Here is a 26,474-nt window from a genome sequence, read left to right on the forward strand (position 1 = left end):
ATGTGTAAAACTTATTCTATATTCAAACATTTAAATATCAGTTAATTACTTTTCCTATATAGAAAAAGTAATACATTTATTAATAAAAATATATTTGTTTTATATTAAAGTGATAAATCCAAAATTAACTCTTTGGGAAGTATAAGAATAGTTGTTTAAACATATGTTTTAATCCCAATGATTTGTCAATTGAAAACTGTTTAAAAGGCATGGCTTGCAGCATCATACTTTTAAATCTCTTGAACTGTAAGTTTGTCATTCAAAAGAAGCATTTAAAAAGATTTAACAAAAACACTATTATATAAAACACCAAGAGAAAAACAATCACCAGAAATAACCTAGGCTGTCCATTGAAAATGAAAGTCTAGAAGTGACATATCTTCACTGCCAGCTCTTCTATTCCGCCAGTCTCTGTAGTCTAGAAACAGAAGTGATACAATATGTGTTTTTAAATCTAGCTAAGATATAACTCTTAGCTAATATACTACTGATTACAAGATTACAAGCTCTTGCATTCGGTAGACGCACATTAGAATATTGAGTATTCTAAGGAAAAGCTAAATAAACTTTCAAATATTTTCTTTGTGCTAAAACTACTTAATTGGTCTTTTTTAGAGCTCTGAGCACAAAATATGTAAATATTAATCAAATCAAGTGCATGAGCACAAATAGATATAAAAGAACATACATAGCACAGAGCTTTCCTGGGGGATACAAAAAAGCAAGCTTTTAAGTAAACAGTGTAGAAAAATACCCATTAAAGATAAGTCTGGTAATCTAAATACATATCCATGAATTCTTTGTTATTCCAATCAATATAAGGAGCCTAATTCTTAAGGGTGGGTTGGACTTAGTGAGTCATTTCTAACTAATAAGGCAGAAGTGACAGTACATGATATAGAACATGAGAGACCTTGTGGATGCCTCCTTCTTCCTCCTCTTCCTCTTGGGTCACTTGCTATCAAGGACCCTGTCATGAGGACATGTCATGTCATGAGATTTTAGCATCCTTAAGTGGAATCTTACATGGCAAGGAACTGTGGCCTCCTCACAACATGTGAGTGCATAATTTGGAAGTGAATCTTTCAGCCTCATTCACGATTTCAGATGATGGTAGCCCAAGATGCCATCTTGATTACAACCTCATGACAAAACTGAGCCAGAACAAGGCAACTAAACACTCCTGAATTCCTGACCCACAGAAACCATGAGTTGATAAATATTATTGCTTTAAGCCACTGGTTTTGGGCATAAATTGTTTTAGAGTAATTAATAAAAACAACAGTATAAGGCTAAACATTCCTAGTGTTAGAATATAAATGAAAGTGTGTTGGAGGGAAGTAATTACTTTTCAGTTTAGGAAGCTGGGAAAACCCCTTTCTACTGATAGTATAATATGAGCTGCGTCTCAAGAGCTAAAAGATTGGTACCATCTGGAAATCCCCACACATAGGGTAAGACATTCCTGACTTTGAGAATGGCACAAGAAAAAAAATCATATGAAGAAAGACCTATTTGGAAGAAATAGGATTCCAGTTTGGGTAAATATAATATGTATGAAAGGTATGATGAAGACTAAGATTGGAATGGTGTATAGAAATCTGGTTATGTGAGAGCTTGGTTTCTTGATTAAGTGAGTTCTATTTTGAGAGAAGTTTAGAACTGTTAATTTTTTAGTGGAAGTAGGCTAAATTAAGAAATAAAATTTAGAGCTATGGTTTGGTTTATGAATTTTGAAGTGATATGAAGGAAGAGACTGGAAAATCAGTTGGGGGCCATTTCAGTATTCTGGGAGCAAGGTGAGTAATAGATAAACAAAAATGGTAAATTTAGAAATGCGGTAAAACTTGTGGAGCCTGAATTTGCACAGCTTGATATAGGTATATGAAATTGGTCCACTGATAATAGCATGGCAATAATGAGGATGCTAAAATTATTGAAAGGAAGGGAGGGGAAGGAGGCAGAGAGGATAGTTAGAAAACAGATTTTGAAGAGATGTAGATGAAGAATGGCTTGAAATAGAAAAGTGGGGTCTGGAGCCCAAAAAGTAAATTTGGAATTGAGGCTTAAATGATTGTCAGTGATATTTTCAAAGTAACATAGAGAAAATGAAAAGGATGTTCAAAGAAAGAATTGGGAAACATTTATTTTGGGGGATGTGTGGAAGAAACTTCAATTGAAGGAGATTATTTAGAAATACATGATTTTATGTAGGACCATAGCCAAGTATGAAAGAGTACCAAAGAGAAAAAAATTTAATTATATCCATAAAGGAGAATCATTATGCCTTAAGCTTATAATTTATCTCTTCCCCTCTCTCAAACACTTGGTTAAATGAAATCTTAGAGTAAAATTATTACCAATCTGTGTTCTGGCCTAGGACAATTTGCAATATAATAACAAATGCTTTGCTAGCTACTTTGTCATTTATATTTGTACATATTATGACGAATATTCCACGTTTGCAGCCTATTTGCCAAATTTCTAAGTTTGAATATTCTCACTTGTAAATCTAGTTTAATAGAAGTCAAACAAATTCCATTGGTCATTGTAGATAAAAAACTATGCCACATTATTCTGGTCAAATGGATTTCTTCACAGAAAAATCAGTGAAATTGCAGATAATATCAACAGAACTTTATAAGTCATCCTATGTTCTGGGCCTAATAATAAATAACACTAATGTGTCAGACTCAATTTTTTAAAATCATCTTGAAAATTTGGGCCAGAAGGATTTAATTAAAAATAGAAAATAGACATATAATACGGGTGAACTCTCATTTTGTCCATCTTGATTCAAAAAGTAAATGATATTTTTACAGTCATTAGCGTCCGCATTAATGGGCTGATTTGAATGTAAAATTTATACATAGGGACTTACATTTGAGAAAGAGGCAGTATAATAGAGTGTTGCACACTTACACTAGCTCTGTGTCTCCCAAATTCTATGACCTTTAAAAGGTTTGTAAACTTCCCTTTATTTCCATTTTCTCATTTGTTACATTGTAATAAATTATGGCCCTACTTTATTGGCTTACCATGATAAATCGAATATACTATGTCCACCATAGTGCCTGGCCCATAGTAAGCACTCAATTTTAGCAGCTGTTATTGTTTTAAAATGAGAATTTGGAGTAACTGCAACAATGATTTTTACTGAAATGGACCGAAGGCAAATCTTGGATGAATGCTTTTACTTCATACTGGTCTACCTTCTGTTGATTAGTTAGATAGTTCTGTATTTTTTCCCTTTTGTGGCCTAAAAATAGAAAACTTATTTAAGCAAATAACTGCATTTTTCCCTAGTGCCTTTCCTCAAAAACTAACCTAATCCAAATATCTCTATTTTGTTTTTAATATCATATTATCCCAATAACAGTACTGTAAACCATAAAGTTAGCTTTAGCTCTTTCATCTCTGCATTCTATCACTTCATCCAGACCTACATCATCTAAAAATGGGATAATTTCAATATAGACCCACACACATCTGATCTCCTAGAATCCATGTATTTCTCTATACTCCTGAAATTCTACTTACTGGAATCATGTTCTTATTGAGAAACTCATCAGTCCCTATTTTATACTGTAATGGCCTTGTTTTGAAGTTCTCTTAGTGGCCTTGTCTCTGTATATGACTACATATATTCATACTGTCATCTTCACTTGACATTTTATAGTGTACCAGGAACCTGACTTTAGTCACCTCTCATAGCTCAGAAAAGTCCTATGCTATCCTATAGTTTCTCTGACTTCTCCAGTCCATGTTTATCTGCATATTCTCTGTGGCAGAGAGTATTATATCTATATACTGTTGTGATATGGTACTGTGTTGCTTGCTTATATTTTCATTTCATCTCTCCAAATATATTGTAAAGTTAATTCTTTCTTTTCTTCAACTCCCTCAGTAACTATCATAGATTTTCCTTCAGATCAACTGTGTAAGACAGGGAAAAACTCACTTCAGTTGTCTGTGAAATAAAATTTATTATAAGGATAGTCCTGTGTTTTCAACCACTTTGTGTATAGGAACTAGATGATCATTATCGTCTACTATTTGTGATTAAAGAAATGAGGGAGACAACGGAATTTTTGAACTAGAATTATTGGATATGGCTAAGAAAAGGCAGGAGTTCTGAACTGTGTTTCTAAGGTTTGTGGTTTGGGTGACAGTTGAATTATAGAGAAGCAGAGGAAAAACTTGAAGCAAACTCTAGCCAAGATAGAGCTATTTGATAAATGGAATCCTGGGATTTGTAGGTTTTGGTGGAGCGGTGAGCGGCAAAGACATTCAAAGACTGTCCTTGGCTGGTGAAGCATTGTACATGGACTTTGAGGAGCCAGCCCCCAGCAGGAGGCACGGTTTTTCTAACACATAATTACACTCTGAGTAGGGAGAGCAGCTGATGTCAGAGCTTTATTCCACTAATATTTCAGGCCTGTAGCCAAGGTAGCATTCTTATGCAGATTGAGGCCTGGAATTGTGCAGTGAACCTGAAAGCCTTACAAGAAGAGTGAGTGGGCCTCCTTTCAGAACAAGCCATACCAATTCAGCTGCTGGGAGAAATTAACTCTGGACTTTGATCATTTTTCTTAGTGAGGAAATACTGATGAAAAAAAACCGGTACTGAGGTATAAATACATATACACACGTGTGTGCACACAAGGTACTATTCTCACCTATGGCAAAATAAAAATCTCTTCTGGGTGACTTGTATTTTTAAAGCTGAAACACTCGATAAGCAGAATGACTGATGGTTTAGGAAAGTTCATTTAGTAATTGAGGCTCAATTTACCTAGTTGTTAGCCACGTAAAAACCAATTCTTTATCATTTCTTGAAAAGCTCATGTCTTTGAAAATTATGAGATTTCGCAATGTGGTGATTAATTTGCTCTTAGTAAAAGCACATCCAAGGAAGATTAATGCAGTGGGTTGGATTCATGACTTACAAAATATGTAAGGAACATGATCATAAAATGTGTGTTTATACATGCCAACAAAAAGAAGCAAAACTTTATGGTTACCTCTAGATGGAATTCATGTGTTTTTAAAACTTATTTTCTCCTTATTAAATTACTTTCTATAAGCGTATTTATAACCATATAGTTATATATTTTTAAAATGCATGATGAAAGAAGGAAGACAGAATGCATATCTATTTCACAAAAATGTGCAAGATCGATTGAATTTCAATAACCTCACCTCCCCAGGCAAATAGTACAGATACATGGTTATACTTTTTCAAATGTGTAAGAATAGGATAAATTATTTAATATCTTCAAATGTGTCAGATACAATTCAGTTGTTTGCTTTGCCAGCTCCTTCTATTAAGATTTCTCAAGTTTTCCTTCTTATAAAAAGTAGCAGGCCATGATTCATCTGGATGGTTTTTGATAGTGTATACTAAAGTCAATATTAAATCTTGTTTGAGCCCCAGGGATGAATGGCTTTATTAATCCGCAAGTACCACTTCAGAGTGGTTTGGTTGCTAAATGAGTGGTTCATTTCTACTCGCTAAACTTTCCTGAGTCAGTGAATGCCCCATTAACTCCTGGGAACATTATTACTCATTCTTTATAGGATCAAAACTGAAATAGCCCATAGCTGCTTTTTCATTTACAGTGTGGTGTCCATTCAATTATGACTGTTACATTGTCTACTGTAATGGTTGGAAAAACCTCATTTTCCTTTATCAATACCATCTTTGTGCATACACTCAAGTCATATTATTTGCTCCATTTTCTTTGCCTTTGTCACTGTTGCTCTCTCACCTTATGGTGAGAGAGCACCATTGACTAATATGATTGGTATTGACTACATAAGCCACAAGGAATGAGGCAGTCTTCAAAATTATGGTCTTGCAATACTTGTGTGATTGCCATATTTGACACATAAATTTCTATATGTAAAACTTTTAAGTAATTTTTGCAATGGAAAAAATATCTTGGAAATGATTTATGGCAGATAAATAGTAATCCTACTTTAAAGTATAGGATTTAAATGATAAATTTTCTATATCTGCTAAACAAAATTGAAGTGGGAAATAGTTAAAAATTTTAATTAGAAAGAAATTCATTCTTTAAAATGTTGTTTACACATCAAACTTTGTAAAAGAAACCAATAATATGCTCCATGTATTTTCTGGAAACTGTTACTTTATGAAATTTTAATCTGATTTATATTTAATTATAAACCACTGATATAAGGTTTATGTAAACCAGTAAGGTTTATGAAAACCAGTATTCAAGGAGAACTTAGAGTTGAGAAATTTAAAGCTGAGGAAAATTTAGTTTATCATTGATACACTGAAACTTTTTTCTAATAAACTTATTTGCTGTAGTAAAAGTATATGGAATATTAAGCACAATGGTGGATTTCTATGATATTAATATAATGTAATGAAAATTATACTTAGTTTGAAAATACAAATGTTATGACTTTTAAATAAATATTGTCTTTTTTAACTGGGCATGAAACAATAGCAAACTTTATCACATACAAAATAGTAACTTTATCACATACAAAGAAAATTAATATATTAAAAACAAAATCTATATTCACTATATACACTGGCCTCTGTGCAATAAAGTATATGCAAATATTTTATTGTGTATATTCCTACATCATTAATGAATAAAAAGGGTTTTTAAGGAAATAAAGGCCATTATATAACTTTTTATCAAAATTAATGGGATAGATTTGAAAGTTTCTCAGGTAGCATTCAAATTTCAAATTAATCTATTCATTTACTTTTTTGAACTAAATATTCATATCAAGAAACTAAACACTGTACAGTGGGTGTTGGTGGGATGAATTGGGAAATTGGGATTGACATATATACATTAATATGTATAAAATAGATAACTAATAACCTGCCATATAAAAATAATTTAAATTAAAAAACCTAGACACTGTAACTAAATTATTCTAAGGAAGTAGAAAGAATTAATAAAGGTAAAATTACTTTAAGAAGGCTAATACCCTGATAAACCATGCATTATTTATTATGAACAAAAAAAGAAAAGAAAATGTGTTAGTGATGTATAGGAGAATTTAACTAGGATCAAATAGAGATAAATATTACATTAAAGAATGCATTAATCCATTAAAGGGGTTTTGATTGAAAATGACAGGAAATGCAACATAAACTGGCTTAAGAAAAGTATCATTCAGCACACATTATTGAAAAATACTGAAATTGAGTTGATTTTAGGCATTTTAGGTTCATAGGATTAATATGTCTTTAGTGCCTGTTGTTTCTCAGTCTCTCAGCTGCACATATCTTGTGTGAATTTCATTCCTAGGGAGGTTCTCTCCTTGCAGTGCCAAAGTAACGGTAGCAAGTAAGGCTTTCATCATCCCTTGTTTAAATCCTATTAAATTTGCCAAGAAATTTTTCCAAGAAAGTCTCACCATCTCTCACTGGATGAGATTGGGTCAAATACCTATCACTGAATTAACCACTGAGCCCATTGTAATGACAAGTTTTCTCTTTTTTTTAATTTTTAAATTGTATTTATTTATTTATTTTTGGCTGCGTTGGGTCTTCGTTGCTGCGCGCGGGCTTTCTCTAGTTGCGGCGAGCAGGGGCTGCTCTTCGTTGCGGTGCGGGCTTCTCATTGCAGAGGCTTCTCTTGTGGAGCACAGGCTCTAGGCCCGCAGGCTTCAGTAGTTGTGGCTCGCAGGCTCTAGAGCACAGGCTCAGTAGTTATGGCGCACGGGCTTAGTTGCTCTGCAGCATGTGGGACCTTCCTGGACCAGGGCTCGAACCTGCGTCCCCTGCATGAGCAGGCAGATTCTTAATCACTGTGCCACCAGGGAAGCCCTGTAATGACAAGTTTTCATTATCACTCAGGAACTGGGTTTGGAAGCAATCCTAAGCCTATTGACTGAGATTGAAGAATGGGTGATTTACTCAATGCAAAAACAGCATGGCATTATTAGTCATAGAAAGGAAAATGAGTGCAAAGTGGCCAAAATACCAAATGTACATTGTACCATGTATTAATTCAAAAATATTGGTTAGGCAGTTATTATATACCAGGTACTTTATTAGGTTCTAATTATAGACAGCAAAAAATCACAAAATGTGTCTTTCAGAGTTTATATTACATTGGATTTAGTGTTACTTTAATAATTTTTAATATTTCAATGATTTAATTGTATGAAAACCTAAATTACCTAAATTGTCTCAGCAAGACTTTCTAATACCTTGCATAATTAAAAATGAACATAGCCTTTGACAGCAACTGCACTTCTCAAAAGATATCATAGATTTACTCATTAGAATTAAAAATGATAAATGTCCAAGCTTATTACACCTTTGTATGCAATTACAAATTATTAGAAATATCCCAAACATCCATCAAGATAGACTTGAGAAATGGTTTATATGATGGGATATGTCCCCATAAAAAGTAGGAGGAAAAATTTGTAGAACTGCGAGAAATAAACATCTTTCTCAGTTATTGACCAACCTGGGAGATAAAACACCAGCAAAATTATAAAAGGCTTGACAACAGACTTTTCAAGCTTTGCTTAAGGGCCATGCATAGATGTCTACATCCAACATTATTCCCATTCATTTAAGAAATAGTCACAAAAATCAATGGCATGCCAAATTACATAGTTATACAAATATCAAATAATAGATATCACATAGAACAAATTATCTGACAACAATCTGAGTTTTTTTAAACAACCAAATTATAAAATGCCACATTTTTGGAAATTAAAAATCTAAATACTCATGGGTCAAGGAAGAAATCATAATAAGAATGTAAAAATATTAGAACAGAATGATAAATCATACATATCAAAAATTGGCAACACAGTAAAAGGAAAAGTTTCAAGTGCAATCTAAATCTATAAACTATTAAAAATAGAAATTAACAGCTTGATGAACATTTTAAGGAGTTAGAAAAAGAAACACTGCAAAATAACAATAAAATGAAATAAACAAAATGAAGGTAGAAAGAAGAATATAATAAAAATTACAGCAGGTATTAATGACAGAGAAAACAAAACTAGAATGGAAATAAAGCCAAATACAAGTTTGAATAAACTTACAAAACAAACTCTGCAAGATTGGCCAAAAAACACAAGAGAAAAGGACAAATATAAGTGAAAATTTGACTGCAACTACAAACTTTAAAGAAATATTTTGTCATTGAGTTAAATACTTGGACACAGAGAACTAATCCTAGTAGAAAAACTGTTGAAACTGACTCCAGAAGAAATGTAAATCCTAAATGATTGGATATCTATTTAAGAATTCAAAGTAGTAGTTAAAATCTTAGTATAAAGAAGACATCATCCCTGGATGGCTTTTTGGGAGAATTACCAACAAGCTTTCAAAGGATAACTCATTACAGTCTTGTACAAAATCTTCCGGAGAATAGAGAATATTTCTCATATTTTATATAAGACCACTATAACCTTGAAACAAAACTATATATGCATATAAATTATAATCAAAATTTATAGATATTTTCATATCATTTATCATCTATATCTATCCAGTTATATAGTTCTTATTGAGAAGGAAGTAGATTTCATTTCTGTATTGTTTATTTTTATTAATCAAATTTATCAATCTTTTCATTGCAACTTAGCACTCTTGCCTTACTTAAAAAATCTTAAGCATATCATGTTCCTTGAGAGGAAACCTAGTATTATAAAAATAACAATTGTTACCAAGTTAATTTATGCAATCTTAGTAAAAATTATAAAATATTTTAACAAAACTTGACACATTGTTTCTAAAGTTCTTATGGAACAAGTCATTAGTAGCCAAGAAAAATTTTTAAATGAAAAAACAGGAGAAACATATTCTTTTTTTCTAAGGGTTTCAAAGCTTGTTTAATGACAATTTATATCCTCAAGTTCTTTATGTTTCTCTTTTTTTTCCCAGATATTTCTTATATACATACATATAACAATAGGTAATTTATATCAACATACTCAATTTGCTTCAACAATAAACCGTAGATTTAAAACTTACATTTAATCCACTTCAATTTAGCTTTTTTGAGTGGTGTAAGATAAGGGTCCAGTTTCATTCTTTTGCATGTGAGTATTCAGTTTTCCCAGACCATTTATTGAATAAACTACCTGTTCTCCATTGAGTATTCTTGGCTCCCTTGTCAAATATTAGTTGACCTTGACTGTATATGCATGAGTTAATTTCTGGGCATTTGATTCTGTTCCATTTGTGTATGTGTCTGTTTTGATAATCTTTTTCAAAGAGATAAAAGATTTTAGTACACTTTCAAGGAACCAGTACATTAAGCTCACAACTTTTGAAAAATAATCATACAGAAATTTCTCTTTCTTCTATCACTTCTTCAAAATGTATCAGTGGAGGCTACCCTTCCATTTGCTAGATGACAATTCTAGCCCATCTGCAACTCTTCTGCTCTCTTAGGAGAAACAACAGCCAGGAAGTAACCATATTTTATGCTATAGTAAATTTTCAAAAGAAATTGTATGTACAGAAAAAGATAAATGTAATTTGAGTATGTAATTTATGAGAAAGGTTTGCATTTCATACCTATAGAGGGAAGGATAAATTATTTATAAATGGGTTGCATAAAATTAAATATGTATTAAAAGTGATGTAGAAATTCCTTCACAACAAAACTTCAAGAGGCTAAAACTGTGAATGTAAAAAAATAAACTATGAAGGTTGTAGAAAACTATATAGAAAACCACTAAATAAAACTGTGAGGTAGACAGGGCCTGTCTAATTTAGGCTATTCTTAGTAGCAGTAAAGTAAGGATTTCTACAATTCATCTTTAGGAGGGAAAAAAACTTTTATACTACAAAATACACATTTAAGAAAATTTAAATACAAAAATGAATTGATGGGCAATATTTGCCTTATATTTAACATGTAAGGTTTAATAAGAAAAGTACAAAAATAGTTCTTCTAAGTTTAAATATGTTTTTAAAGTATATAAAATACATAAAATATCAAACTCTAGACAGCAATTACCTGTAAGGAAAGAAGAAAGATTAAAAAGTAGGTGTGAAGAGATCCTTGTGTTTCTACCATATTGACTGGACCTTGTGTAGGGAAGATCCTCTTGTATCAGATGAAGTTTGAAGGCCTTTTGAAGATTAGCTCTCAGACATCTGTGTCACAGTGTGAAAGAGCCATGAGAGTTTGATGTGCTAATGCTAGTTCTATAGAGCTAAAGTTAACAGTTATTAAGGGCAGAGGTGTGGAAACCAGGTTAAAGCCAGATAGTGAAGTTATTTATATTAAACTCTCTGTAGACACATGGGAAATCACTGAGTGTATTTGAAGCAGAAGGATGAGATAATTAGATTTGTGTTTTGGAAAGCTCATTTCGACAGGGAATTTTTTATTTATAAAGGTAAATTATACATGATCTGGTCTCCGGTAACTTATCTCTGGCCCCAGTGCTGGAAGACGTCACTGTCAAGTAACACAGACAAATTACAACACAAAGTAGAAGTATTAAAATACTTAGAAGCAAAGGATGGACTGGCAAACTTGGCCTAGGAAAAGCGTCGCAGACAAAATGATTTTATCTGGAACATGTATATTTAGTTGATGAGCTACCATTTTACTTGTGTATGAATCAAACAGATATCTTGTATCAAGTTACCATAGATGAGGAACATGAAGATATGACTATTCCATGATGATGTGATTGGATGTTTTGGTGTGTACATAATCAATTTGTTGGTATGTGTTTATATATCCTACTTCCTAAATATGTTTTAAGTGTATTTGAAATAGTTGAGCAATAAAAATATAACTACTGGACTCAAGTATTGCATATTTGATAATAAAAAGTGAAATCTACACTATTTAGGAGTAACAAAGAATGATTGGAAAAAGCAAGACTGTTTCCTCACTGTTTTTTCTTTTAATAACAGTGTTTATTTCAAATTAAGTAAGACTTAAAAATGGATATATGAGATGGTAGTGTCTATTGTTGGAGCATCAAATGTATACAAAATTGATTTTTACCTACTCTCTGCTTTGCTTATCTGATTCTACATTATTTTCCATGAATTTCATTATGTGATGGTAGAAATGCTATACATTGAGTCTAAATTAAAATTTTCTTTACATGTTTTCAAAGCAGTATTCTATCGTTTTATGAAAATTTACCCCAAGAAAATTCAATATAAGAAACTTTAAGATCTAAATCAATAAAAAGTGAATATTAAGATTCCAGTGATACAGGCTAATGTGTGCAATTTGTCTAGTTGTGATATGTATGTATTACATAATTTTAAAATGTGGGTAATTTCGAACGTTATTGTTGAATATCAATTGGAGACCTCAATTTAAAGGTCATTTGAAATACATCATCACTGCATTGTTTTCACATTTATAGAATAAGAAAAAGATGATATATAAGACATAATGAAGGATATAAGGAATTTAAAACAATTATTTCACAAAGTAAAGTTATAGTGATTAATGGAACTACTTAAGATTATTTCCTTTTGGAGTGAGAGATGCTTGGTGGAAAAAGGATCAGATATTAAAATGGAATAAGTGTAAAATGGAAAAAAATAAGTTTTTAAAATAAGTGTATGCACACATTTTTTAATGTGTAGAAAATTTGCATTCATTTGTACTTTGAGATAGTCATCTACTTACATTTTCTCTGCTTTTGTTACTTTTGAACTAATTTGCATAAAGCATGAAAGTTACCCAGCTGTTCAGTGGAGTACATTATTTTCTGCTTTCAAAGAAAGTACAAGTTACATTTTCTCTTCCTATTTTAGTGTCTATTTTATTAAATTTCAAATTAAAGAAACATGAATACCACATAAACCACTGAATACTTAGGGAAGATGAGAAATCAGACTCAAGGTGTGGAACTCAAGGACTTTATGAAATGTAATTGCATGGTAAATGCATTGCTGTAATGCTAACATATTGTCCTAAATATGACAAAAGTCATTAACTATGATAAAAAATATTTGCAAATAAAAATCATCATAGTAAAATAGATGCACATTTCAAAAAATTTTAATGATTTTTTCACAATTTTTAGGAGTAGAAAATCTTACTAAACAAAAAAGTAGCAAGCATATAAACTAAATATAACTAAACAAATGAGACTACATTGTAAACCAATATCATTTTCAGTTAACTGTGTTAGGCAACTGTCTTGTAATTCTTGACTAGTAACAAGCTTTTGATGATTTCTGACATGACATATTTATTAGAATTTCAGCATTTAGAAGGAAAAAAAATGCCACAGGTAAATGTATTTAACTTCATCTTACTAACTTGAACTGTTAGATTTCCAGAGGGAAAAAAGCACTTTTCAGGTCTCTTTGTGTTGAATTTATATTGTAAACTAATTTTCATTTTACAATATTCTGTTGGAAAATCTTAACCATTCTGAATTGAAAGTAGCAGCGAACAATTCATGCCAATTTTGTTATAGGAAGTTTTGTATGTGGAAAGTTATTCCCTAGAGTCATAAATGAATATAAAAGATAAAATTATAATTAAGATAAATGTTCACTTAGAATTTTGCTATGTGAAACAGATAGGAATAATGGCAGGGATTTTTGTTTTTGTTTTATTTGGTCCAGTAATTTGGAAGAACATAAAATTTTTTCCTGAAACCATTTGAGATATTGGTACACTTAGCTAACCTGTTCAAGTTCTTTAAAAAGATTAAAATTTGTGTCCCATAACTTATTTTGCTAGAAATTTCAAAATGAAAATTCATAGTTCATAAGATTTTTAATGCTTTACAATCTACTCCCTATTGAAAGAATTATTAGGCAATTCTATGGGTTGATTTTGCAAAATTATGCCAAGTAAGTATTTAAGAAAATTATAAATGTGTATGTGTAAAATTTATGAAATAGTGTCACATCTAAGGATCTAAAAATAATACATGATATTTCAGGGCCAACATATCAGAAAAAAATATGAATCTAATGATGAAAGAGTTTTAAATAATTAGGTATTGTGAATGCTTATTATACTTAAAGTAGATTTTACATATAAAATATATATATTTATAAAGTATAAAATGTGTGTATATGCATATATATTTTCATACGTAGAGAGAACAAAATAGAGACAGAAATAGAGATACAAATACGACGTGAGATGGATCCTCAGAAAAGTACACAAGAGTAGACAAATCAGAATTTGCCTCTGTACCAAAGTATACCACTTGTATTTATTGTAAAATAAAGTCCATGGGTCCATACTAATATAAACAAAGTTTTATTTACAGTAGAATGCCAATTAATAAATAACGAGAGAAATCAGTTAGAAAATCATCATTGGAGAGTAAAGAGTGATTGAAAATTTGAGAAAAATGTCTAAAAATATCTCCTCACAAATTGCTCACAAACTACAGAGGTTAAAGTAATATGCTCAGGGCTTCCCTGGTGGCACAGTGGTTAAGAATCCGCCTGCCAATGCAGGGGACACGGGGTTCGAGCCCTGGTCCGGGAAGATCCCCCATGCCCCGGAGCAACTAAGCCCGTGTGCCACAACTACTGGGCCTGCGCTCTAGAGCCCGTGAGCCACAACGACCGAAGCCCGCGTGCCAGAACTACTGAAGCCCGCGGGCCTAGTGTCTGTACTCTGCCACAAGAAAGGCCACCATAATGAGAAGCCTGTGCACTGCAACGAAGGGTAGCCCCCGCTCGCCGCAATTAGAGAAAGCCCGTGCAGCAACGAAGACCCAATGCAACCAAAAATAAATAAATAAATTTATTTTAAAAAATAAAAATAAAGTAATATGTTCTTCTGCCAAAATATTAAGGTAAAGAATTAGAATTGCACCACTTCTATTTAAAATTTTACTAATGATTCTAGCCATTGCAGTAAGGCAATAAAAAAGTAAAAGTCATAAGGATTGGAAAGAGGTAAAATTAGCTGTCTTCCAATATGGCATGAGTGTTTAAGAAAATCATAAGGAATCTATAAAACAACTACTGATCCGGATATTTTCAGTGTCCATTCAGGTTCTTTAGCCATGTGTTATTTGGGTTTGTTTACTCACCTACATTTTTGTTTTGAATATTCATTATATATTCTGGATATGAGTCTACCATAAGCATATATATGATTGACAAATATTTTAATCCAGTTTGTGGGTATTTTTTTTCTCTCCCCTAACAGTGTCCTTAGAAAACAATTCTCATTTTTTTATGATTTCCAATTTAGAGGTTCATTATTTTTGTATTATGTTTTGCTGTTATATCCAAGAAGTATCTGCTTAGCCAAACTCAAGAAGAAATAGATTTGTATTTACTAGTGAATTCTGAGTGGTTGATATATTGTCTATAATACTATTAGAGGAGACACAGTTTAGTGGGAATAGTAGTGATTTTTAGTTTTTGACATGCAATGTTTGAGGTACATTTCTTACTTTCGGGCTAACACAGTCAAAAAGCAGTTGAATATTGGGATTTTGAAATTGATAAACGCTAATGGTCTACGTTTCAGAAGCCATGGGGTTTAGAAAATGACTCAGGAAGATACTTTCTGAGAGAAAATAGGATAAATCATTGAAGTTACAGTACTTAAGGGACACATGGTGAGAGGGATATAAAGAAAAAATGATAAAGGTAAGAAAAAGGCTAGGATCAAGTCGTGACACAGAAATCCAAAGGAGAGTTGAAAATAGAACATGTAAAATGCTATAAAGAGGTCAATAAAATAATGAAATAGAAGAATTATTAGAACAATGATAAATTCTCTGATGTGATCAAGAACACTTTAGTTGAGCAGAAGGAACAGAGGCAGATAAGACCAGGTTAAGAAGTAATAAGAAGAATAGATATGGAGGCAGTGTCCACAGATTAAATTTCAAGATACTTGGATTTAAAAGAAGTAAGTAGAATTATAGCTAGAAGATCAAGGGAGCTTTTTGTTCATGAAAGAAGAAAAGACTTAATGGGAAGGAAGAAGATGACAGTGTGAGGATTTAAGGATAAAGGTATCTTGGAGGAGGCCGAATAGCACAGATTCTAGAACATTGACAGAGAGTTATTGTGCTAAGGGATGTGAAAGCGATTTGGGAAGAAAAAAAACATTAGAGATAGATTCAGATCTGTTTTAAGACACAGGACTGGGAAAGTAGTGGGTAAGCCCCTGTGTGAAGGGGTATTAGAGAATAGAGAGTGGTGCTGGGCATGGCCTTGGAAGGAAGGTTATGGAAATTGCGGAGTTGGTACTGTAGATACAGCATAGGGATTTGACTCTAAATGTAAAAAATAAAATAAAATAAAATGCTGCTGAATAGTGAGTATGACCCATCTGACACTGGTGATTTTATATATGGTGGCTCCAGGACACCCAGTGTTTTGGTTTTCTTTTCTAGCATTCAGGAATTTAAAGTTCTATACGGGGAGGAAAGATGAGGGCCTTGACTCATTTTGGAAGTAGAGGTGGTATTAACAAAAGGGTGAAGTTTGAGGAAGTGTGCCCTTAAACTCTTCATTTTCTTAAAGTTTTCTAGTTGCCCCATTTTAGTGCAAAACCTAAGTTTAGCAGAGAAATATCACTCCATTGATCCTGGAGAAAAAAAATAGTAAGAATAATGGAAATTAGGAAGAGAAAGTTAAAACAATCTAATAAAAATTATTGTTCCATTTTTCTTTCACAAGGTCTGTAAAATAGGCTAATGTGGTGGTAGTAGTCAAAAATTTGAATAAAAATAACAATAGATAACCTTTAATAAGAGCTTGTTATATCCATCTACACTATGCCCTTGACAATTTTTGGCTTGCAGTGGGCAAGTCACCCAATTTACACAGTAGGCTTTTACTTTAAGGCTAGGATTTTAAAGGTCCCCTCCCATTCTCTGGCACACCAGGCTCCATGGAACAATGAGTAAGGTGTCTGGACAAAGGAATATATGAACCTGGAGTCTTCGCCCTTTCTAGACCGTGCACCTGGTACTGTGGAATTTAGAATTCCCTTTCTACATGATTTTATCATGCTGCTTCACCTTATATGGGCCTTTTGCTGATCCACATTCTAGAAGGTGGACTGTGCTTCCAGTGTGTACACCCATAGACCTGGATGGTGGCTGAGGATAGCTAAAGGCTGGCTGCTTTAGGAGATGGGGCTGAGGAAATAGAGCTTGAATGCATGGGCTGGGATGTCCACACCCATGCCCTTTGGGCCTCTCCTGCTTTGAGGGTAGAGCAAGGTGTGGAAAGAACTGTAGGGCAAGTCATGGGTCAGGGGCCTAAATTTATACTTGTGCCAAATACCAAAAAATAAAGGCTATTCCAATTTGTTAAGTTAGAATTTATCCCAGAGGATTGGAAACCGGAGCTCCTATTCTTATCTAGTATGCCACATTATTTTTTGATATATTCACAATGAGCTAGAACTCACTTTGTGTTTATTTTGGAGGCATCAATCACATCCTAACAGTGATAGCAAACAAACAAAATAATAAAGCATAATGTCTAGAAAATTTTAGTAGAATTGTAAGGAACATATGAAATAACAAGCATATTTAGACAGTAAAAGACAGAATATTCTGTAGCATATCTAATCTTGGTTGTACTTGATAATTCAGATTTGTCTAGTTGAATCTGATGTGATATTAGGATTGGTTGATTTATACTCAACAATTTTTATTACGTGGTATGCATGTGTCTCAGATGATGAGGAAGAATGAAGTATGATTGCCTGGGGAGAAGGATTGAAATAATGTGTGTAATGAACCAGATGTGATAACATGGTGAATCCTAGCCAGCCCTAGGAACAATAGACAAATATTTGTTGCTCCTAGGAAGACAGTTGTAATAATTGTACCTTTTATCGATAGAATATACAGGGGATTGTTGAAGTTTGGGCAAAATAATCCCAAATGACATCCCATATCAATGAGAAGCATTATTTGAAAGGCCAGAAATGATTTGAAAGAATGCAAATTTACTACTACTGCAATGACTGCTACTGCAACTACTGTTACTGCAACTACTACTACTACTACTGCTGTTATTTTGAAAATTTGCTGGTTCGGAACGCAAAAGGAAGCCATTCTTCCAGAGAAGTAACACTGATGGACATGGCAAACTACAATTGGAAGATGGAAACATCTAGGAGAAGAGGATGGTGGACAATATAAGATGGAGATCAGGGGCATCCATGCATAAGACTTGTACAAGAAAACATATGGCATATATTCTAAAGACTCCCTAAGACAACTGGAGTGAGAACTTTTAATGCGTGAGATCCTTTGCTTTATAAATAGAAGCTCAAAAGATTCCTTATTGTCGCTGATGTGACTTCATTATTACATAAGAAGAAATATGTTTGATGAGGGGCTGGATCTATTCCATATGGCTCTAAAAGACAAGGCTGGCACTGAATCATGGATATTACTAAAAGGCCTTGGTAAAAGTGATATTTTGTTTTCTAATTATTAGAGCTGTTTCAAAAAGATCATTAATAGGAAGTAAATCAAGCAAACACAAGAAAACCACTTGGCATGGACTTTTTATAAAGACCATCCACATGAAAACACAGAATAAATACTGAAGCTTTTAATAAAATGCTTTGATTTTAGCAGGAAGTTTTAAATTCTGTGTTCTTAACACATTCAAAGACAATGAAAAGAAGGTAGACATAGGACAGATTCGGAGGATTTAAGCAAATATGAGTAGAAATCAACAATTCAATTTGATAGAACTTTTTTTAAAGTGTTTATTTAAAAATTATTTTATAAAATGTTAGCTCCTTCGGGAACATCAAGAACTGCAGTACATCTAGCTCATTTTGTTTCTACTTGGAAGTTCGCCAATGTCTCTATCCGTATATCTTTTTTCATAAATCCCAATAACAGTTGTTCAAGAGAGTACAAAGACAGTGTATTAATCTGATAGCAAACACACAATCCCCTGATGCATGTGTACACACACCAAGTGGGAAATAGTTGAAATTTCATTAGAAAAGAATGTGTTTTCTAAATAAGGTGATGGATAAATGGTGGTAAATGAATGTGTGCACGTTATATATACTTGAGGGCTAATATTTGAAGAGGTGGCAGGTCACCTAGCCAGGGGTTTCATTAGTCATAGCACATTCATCTAATAGCAAGGTTGGCATTTAACCTACACTTTAAATTAGGAGTCTTTATTTTCCCTAGTTGCTTTTCTGGTCTGTTCTCTTATGAGTCTGTGCATGTACATTTACCTGTGTGTATTTGGTCAACATAGGCATGAATAGGTGTGTCTATACAGTATTGGGGGAATGATATTGGGGTGAAGTGAGAAGAAGAATGTTTCTACTTTCTGTGATTAGGATTCTTTCTGGTCTGGAGAATCTGTTAAATTTGATATATCTCTTCTAGAATAAATAATAAAACTAGGAATGAAATATTTTTATTTGATGAAAATGAGAGCTTACTTCTCTATATAGATGTAGTTTATAAATCAACTTCTTTCTATCTGATATTCTCCTTAATCCATTGCCTTTACCTTTACTATAAAAGAGGGAAAAATTAAAATTCATGATTGCTTCCAAAACCAAATTTTTGTTTTAGTATCAAAGTCTTACCATTCAAAGAAGTATGTGGCAATTACTCTGTCCTTTTCATAATTATCTAAATGGCATTAGAAAAAAACAAGACTTTTTCTTCCTAAGTAAAGTTATGGTCTATTTTACTCCAAGTTTTCACAGAAAGTTTTGCATGTGTGAGTCAGCTCCTCAGAGCAAATCTCATTTACAATTCATGACATCTTTTCTTCCCAATTATTTAGTTTCATTTCCTTTGCATTTTATTTCTTTTAACTTTTAGACTCACATTCATTTAGCCCAAATTGCTATAATCTTGTTCTCTCCCTGCTAAAAATCCTCCATGTACCTGAGAAGACTTTATTTATTTTTTCTTTTGTGAGTTTGTTAAACTTAGATATGGATCTGAAGTATGAGTCTACCACAGAGGGAGAAGCAAAACTTTCATAAAGCTAACATATTTGCATTATATCATAGGTATTCAGGTTAATTCTTAAAACTGTTCTTTTTGAATTGCTATGTCAACAATTTGACAATTTTTAACATTTACAGTCCTATTTTACTTCAGATAAACATGTATGGGAAGTGATTCTAATTTTTTCATTCATTTGATATTAGGCATTATTTATCCTTCTTATATTGTGCCATTTATTTTGAATGACTACATGCATTCGTGTCTTCAATTGTGAGTAGCAAGGTAATTTGTAATACCGTTAGATTTTTAACTTTGTTTTTACAAGCCTATGTTTTAAAAAGAATTTAAGCCATATGTATGCTTAAGAAACTAAAATGCCTTTTTGTCTCTTGGATCAAAAATAAACTCTGCTGATTCTACTTACCCAACTTTCCCTCCCACCATTCTAAGAGGTTCTTATCCTTTTCAATCAAAACAGCACTTCACATTCCTATGCACATAGCAGATCTCTCCTTCCCTGGAGAATTTCCTGATTCCCTCTTGTTTGTTTCCAAAATTACTAGTTCAAGTATATGAATCTCTTACCACAATCTCCTCTTCTTCCAATCTCCTTTTCAACCACTGCACCAGGGCTCTTCTTCAATTTAGAAAAACTATCCTCTCTAATGACGCATCTGTTTTGTTGTTACCCTTCACATGTATTCACCCCCTTCTTTATACAGCTGGTATTTGATTATTCAAGATATCAATAACACTCTTATTAATGCTTTATTTTCCCTTTATGCACCCACTGGCAAGAACCCTACTATCTGTTTCCTGGGCTCTTGCCTTGAAATGCCAAACATGGCTGGAGAAACCTTGCTAAGTGGCAGATCTAGATGACTATAAATTCATGATCTCCAACTTCAAAGTCTCAAATCTGTTGATCTTTTTGTTTCCTCATAAACTTTATTTCTCACTCTGTGGAAGAGTGTAAGCTTCAAAATACTTCAGCGCTTTTCTCCCATCCAATTGCCCCTTCATCCTATGTCTTATGCACCAAAGGCAAATTCTTTTCTTCTCAATGAAATTAGAAAGTACCACTCTGGAGCTTTCTCATCTTTAATTACCAGATCTTAGGACTTGCCTGCATTCCTTATGTAAATGAGCTGTCTTGTTGACATCCCCACATGGGTGCTTTACATACATCTCACGGTTATCGTGTTCAAGATCAATCTCTTAAACACCCCTCCCTTCACTCATTGCTCTTTTAGTATTCCCTATTGCAGATGAAAACAACAGCATCTTTCTAGCTGCCCAAGTCTGAAACTTGAGAATCAGCTCTGACTTCTTCCTCTTCCTTGACCCAGTTTTCAATTTATAACCAAGTCTTGCAGACGTATTTAAAATATCTTTTAACACTGTCTTCTATGTTACAAGTTTTACAAATGCATAAAATACAGGAATACCTTTCATTTTACATTACAAAACAATCATTGTCCTTATGTGTTCATTAACTGTATCTTATTTTTCTCCAAGTGAGCTGTCTTTCTAATAGCTTATTTTTCTAAATTACTTTTTTTACATTTCCCCTGCATCATCTAAAATCTATATATAGTCAGTATTTAACAGATTCTTGGCTTGGCCTAAAAGATACAATTAATGAGTTGTTATCATGCCTTCCAATCATAATTATGATTTTTAATTGGACATGGTGCTTCTCCCTTGATATTTGTGACACAACAGAAAAGGTATGTGTATAACCTTAAATATAAATAACCATATCAAATTAAAATTGATCTTCATTTATATTGCTAAGACATACCAGTGATAATATTTAAGACTTTAATGTGGCCACTTAATAGAGACTTTGTCATTTACTTCAGCACTCTATTTTTGTAGCCTCTTGATATTTATAGTACAAGTCTATTATCTCAAATATCAGCTGCTAAAATCACATTGTAAATTAAGTAGCCTTTTCTTTCAAAACAATAATTAGCTCATAGTAAATCTTGACCTTAAAGAAATATTTGGATTTAGTTCAAAGTAATAGGATTTTAGAAACTGTCTTCCCTTCTAATTCCATATGAAACATTAGCAAAGCAGATGGGGCGCCACATTTATTACTGAGTTTATTACGGTTGTAAGTATGTAAGGAATTGTCTACTTTAAATATCAAAATGAATATTTTGGAGAAATTTAAGTATGTGAATGCCACCAAAACTACTTATAACTAATACATGTCTGTCCAGATAGATGGTGGTAGTGTGTACTGCAAATTTAGTTCAGCAGTGGGTCCAAGCAAGTTATTTATTTTCAGTTTCTTCAGCTTTTTCTTGTCACAGGGATAAGAGTGATGACTACCAAGTTCTTTACAGTTGGAGTTGAAACCCTCTATATTTTTTATTGAGGGAAAGATTTTGTCATTGCTATTATTTACAATTATTAAACTACCCACCATCTAAAAATGGACTGAAATAGAAGCAGCAAACCAAGAAAACAAAAAAGATGACAGAGAAAACCTAGACAGGGGCTATTCAAGACTGATTACAGGGCTTTCCTGGTGGCGCAGTGGTTGGGAGTCCACCTGCCGATGCAGGGGACATGGATTCGTGCCCCGGTCTGGGAGGATCCCACATGCCGCGGAGCGGCTGGGCCCCTGGGCCATGGCCGCTGAGCCTGTGCAGCCGGAGCCTGTGCTCCGCAGCGGGTGAGGCCACAACAGTGAGAGGCCCGCATACCGAAAAAAAAAAAAAAAAAAAAAAAAAAAAGACATTATAGTGGAAAGGAAAAGGGGTAGATTAGAAAGGGAGTAGAGTGTATGATACATCTATTTCAAGACAGTAAAAACTATGAACATATGTTATATGTTAGAGGTATTCGACAATAAAATGTATTGTCCTAAGATTGATTCTCTACCTTCTTCCATCTGATTCTGTGCACCAAGGAGCTGACTTCTTTGGGATGCTTCAAGTCCCTTTGCATTTTTGTTCCTGGTTGAGTTCAGCCAACAGGAGGTACTGTAAGAGGTAAGAATTGAAGTGGATGTGAGGAAAGTAAAGCTGAGGTATTTCTTCCTTTGCGTTTCCTCCCGCAGAACCTTTTATAAAAGGTGACATTTCTGTTTTATAACCCCTCTCTCACAATTACATTACACATTCTCCTTTCCGGCTTCTGAGAACACCCTTTTCCCTTACCCCCTCAGGTCTTGGGGTGATAAGAGCCAGCTGCATATTCCTATGTCCAGGATGCTCCTTGTTGATTCTTTAACCCTGCTATGTCCCTCTGTTTTATTCATTTTAATTTCTCTTTTTGAGTGTACCCTGTGTTTCTTGCTGGGACCATGACTAATCGAATAGCACCTAGCTAAGTTTCTACCACAAAAAAAGCAATCAATAAATGTTATATTTGTTTTGTTATATGAGGGAGAGAAGGACTGAGAAGAGTAACAAAGGGTTGGGCCTGGGTTACTTTAGAATTCTGGTGCCATGACCATAAGAAGTTCAATACCTAGCTTGTCAGAAATATAAGAAAGTTTGGATAATGAGTTCAGTGTGGGACATGATGACAAATTTAATAGACAAGAAGTTGATGTAACACATAGCTGAAAAGGTCTGATAGGCTGTTGGAAATACAGGCTGGAGAAGTGATTTGTTGAAATTTATATTTTGGATTAACTCAAAGTAATAATAGATGAGAGACTGCATAGTAAAAGGAAATCAAGAAAAACTTAGAAAGTAATGCCATGTTTGGAGTGGTTAGAGGGAAATTAAGAGCCCAATGTGCAGACAGGGTGGGAAGGTAGGGAAGTGAAGGTAGGTGGTTCCATGTCAGAAGACAAAAAAAGTAAGTTTTGTTTATTTCACCTTCTTCGAACTTTATCTGTCAGATGCACCTTTTTTGTTGGAAGTATGTCAAAACAAGTCAAGTCATATTATTCATAATCCTTCATATATATCTCCTAATGATAATGACTATTTCTAGACAAGAACTTACCATTATCATACCAAAATAAATAGATAGTAATTATCAAATATCTAGTCCATATTAAAAATGTCCTGTCTCAAATATGAATTTTACAGTTGCTTACATAGCACACATCATACAAATTCTACATTGCTATACTGCATTTGTTATTATTTCAAAGTCTGTCTCTTTTGTATTCTAGAGAAGGCTGTGTGTATGTTTGTATACTGACATGTACACATAATTTTAGAAACCTGTCATTTATAGTGTAGAATATCCCACATTCTGTATATACCTGGTTGCTTTGGCATGGTATATTAAACTTATTCCTCCAACCCTGTGTTTGCTATAAACTAGATGTTTGATTTGATTCAGGATCTTGTTTAACTTTGGGAGTCAATGATGTTTTATAGGTGATGCTGTGTATTCCTTATCAGATCTCTATCAAATCACATGAATCATAAAATTTGTCCTAATTTTAGTAAGTTGTTAAACAGATATCATCATCATAAATTTCTCCATCAACATTTTGTGTAATGTTTTTAGCATTCATTTGTACTTTTTCCTTATATCCTTTGTTTTCATTATTTTATTAGGTACTGCCAAATGGCATATTTCTATTTTGATTATCCCTTCTCCATTTATTAGCTAGACTACTTATGTTAAAGAGAAAACTTCCTGGGGCTTCCCTGGTGGCGCAGTGGTTGGGAGTCAGCCTGCCGATGCAGGGGACGCGGGTTCGTGCCCCAGTCCGGGAGGATCCCGCATGCCGCGGAGCGGCTGGGCCCGTGGGCCGTGGCTGCCGGGGGCGGCCACGTACTGCAAAAATAAATAAATAAAACTTCCTTAGCTATTTGACTTTTTTGTAATCAAATTTGATTAGAAAAGTCAAGATAAATTCTTTACTTTTTTCCTATATTTTCAGAGTAATGAGTTCCATCACTATCAAATTCCAATTGGGACTGATAATTTCTTGTCATATCATAATGAGCATAAACTTAAGGATATATCGTGTATATACATACCATGTGTGCTTTTCAAAATTCTCTACTGCACATGTCAGTCTTGCTCAGGAACTGGAGGTCTGCCTTGTTAGTCTGCCATTGGGCCTTACTGGGAATTCCACAAAGCATGTTTTGTTCCTAGCTATATATCTAATAGCATTAGGCTTGCCAGATCATATGGTCCAAGCATCAGAGCTACTCAACAGCATAGCCTGAACTGGCTGTTATGTCCTTTTCTATCTTTCTGCACAGTCAATACTGACAGCCATTGATGTCACCTGGTATATGCATCAGAGCAATATTCATAAGTGTGAAATATCCTGTCTGAACAATCTTATTAGATGTTGTGTTTTCCATTTATCGTTGGAGGTACAAGATTAAATAATTTCTTCATTACAATGGAGAGAATATCTGAGTGTGACTCAGGTAATTGGACACCTTAATGCTTATTGAATATTTATAGGTTCCTGTATGTTTTGGGGGTTTATTTCCACACTCTGGAGTGCATATGTACTACCAATGCCTCCAATGTATCTTCCACTTCTTGCCCAAGCAGTCCTTTGCATACATATTTGTTGATAGAGTGCAGTACAGTTATATTCTGCAGGATGTCCAGACCTCTGAGGACTATATTATGACAGGGGGTGGAAAAGTTAACATGTCTCTGGTACAGGACTCTAATGTATACTCTTGTCTGTTTCAAGTGAAGACCAGCTCATTTTGATCCCAATTCATTTGGAAGATCAGTAACTGCATATCATCTACTCAAGACTTACTTTGGTCTGAACGTGTGTATTCCCCCCAAATTCATATATTGAAATCCTAACCCCAAAAGTGATGGAATTAGTAGGTGGGGCCTTTGGGAGGTGATTAGGTCATGAGGGTGTGGAGCCTTCGTGAATGAGATTAGTGCCCTTATAAAAGTGACTCCACAGAGCTCCTCTCACCCTCTACCATGTGGAATACATGTGAGGATACAATGAGACATCTGTAACTTGGAAGAGGACCCTCACCTAACCATGCTTGCATCCTGGTCTCAGCCTCGCAGCCTCCAAAACTGTCAGAAATATAGAAATTTTTTGTACCTAATGAAAAAAGGCCCTCTTCTACCTCTCCCCAACCCTGTCTTATTTTAGGATCCTGTCATATTTATTGGTATCAAAGAGTTCAGTTTTGTAATTGCTTTGTAACAGTCCTTAACCTATAGAAGAGGAGTGTTGCTGAAATTCTCCATCATGCCGGTGCCCTTCTCATCAGTGTATTCATTATTAATTTTAAAAAGAGTGTATACCAGGGGTTACCTATGAAGCAAATTTATCCGTTGTGTTTTCTGGATTTACATAACATACCCACAGTATCATGACCATTTCCCTCAGCCTTTTGATCTCTCCTTCTACTCTCTGCCACAACATTTTTGACATTTCTAAGTTCACATAGAATGTGCTCTAGCTTTCTAAGAACTGTCCTAGAAGAATGTTGGCTGTGTCTCCCAACATCTTTGTCAGGTTGTTAATTGATATAACCTGGGCAATTTCTCCCATGTCAATAAATGTTTCCTCCTCTAGCTTTATATTTGCTTTCCCTTGATTCAGCACTCCT

The sequence above is a fragment of the Phocoena sinus genome, chromosome 12, assembly GCF_008692025.1.
Source record: "Phocoena sinus isolate mPhoSin1 chromosome 12, mPhoSin1.pri, whole genome shotgun sequence".
Classification (NCBI taxonomy): Eukaryota; Metazoa; Chordata; class Mammalia; order Artiodactyla; family Phocoenidae; genus Phocoena; species Phocoena sinus.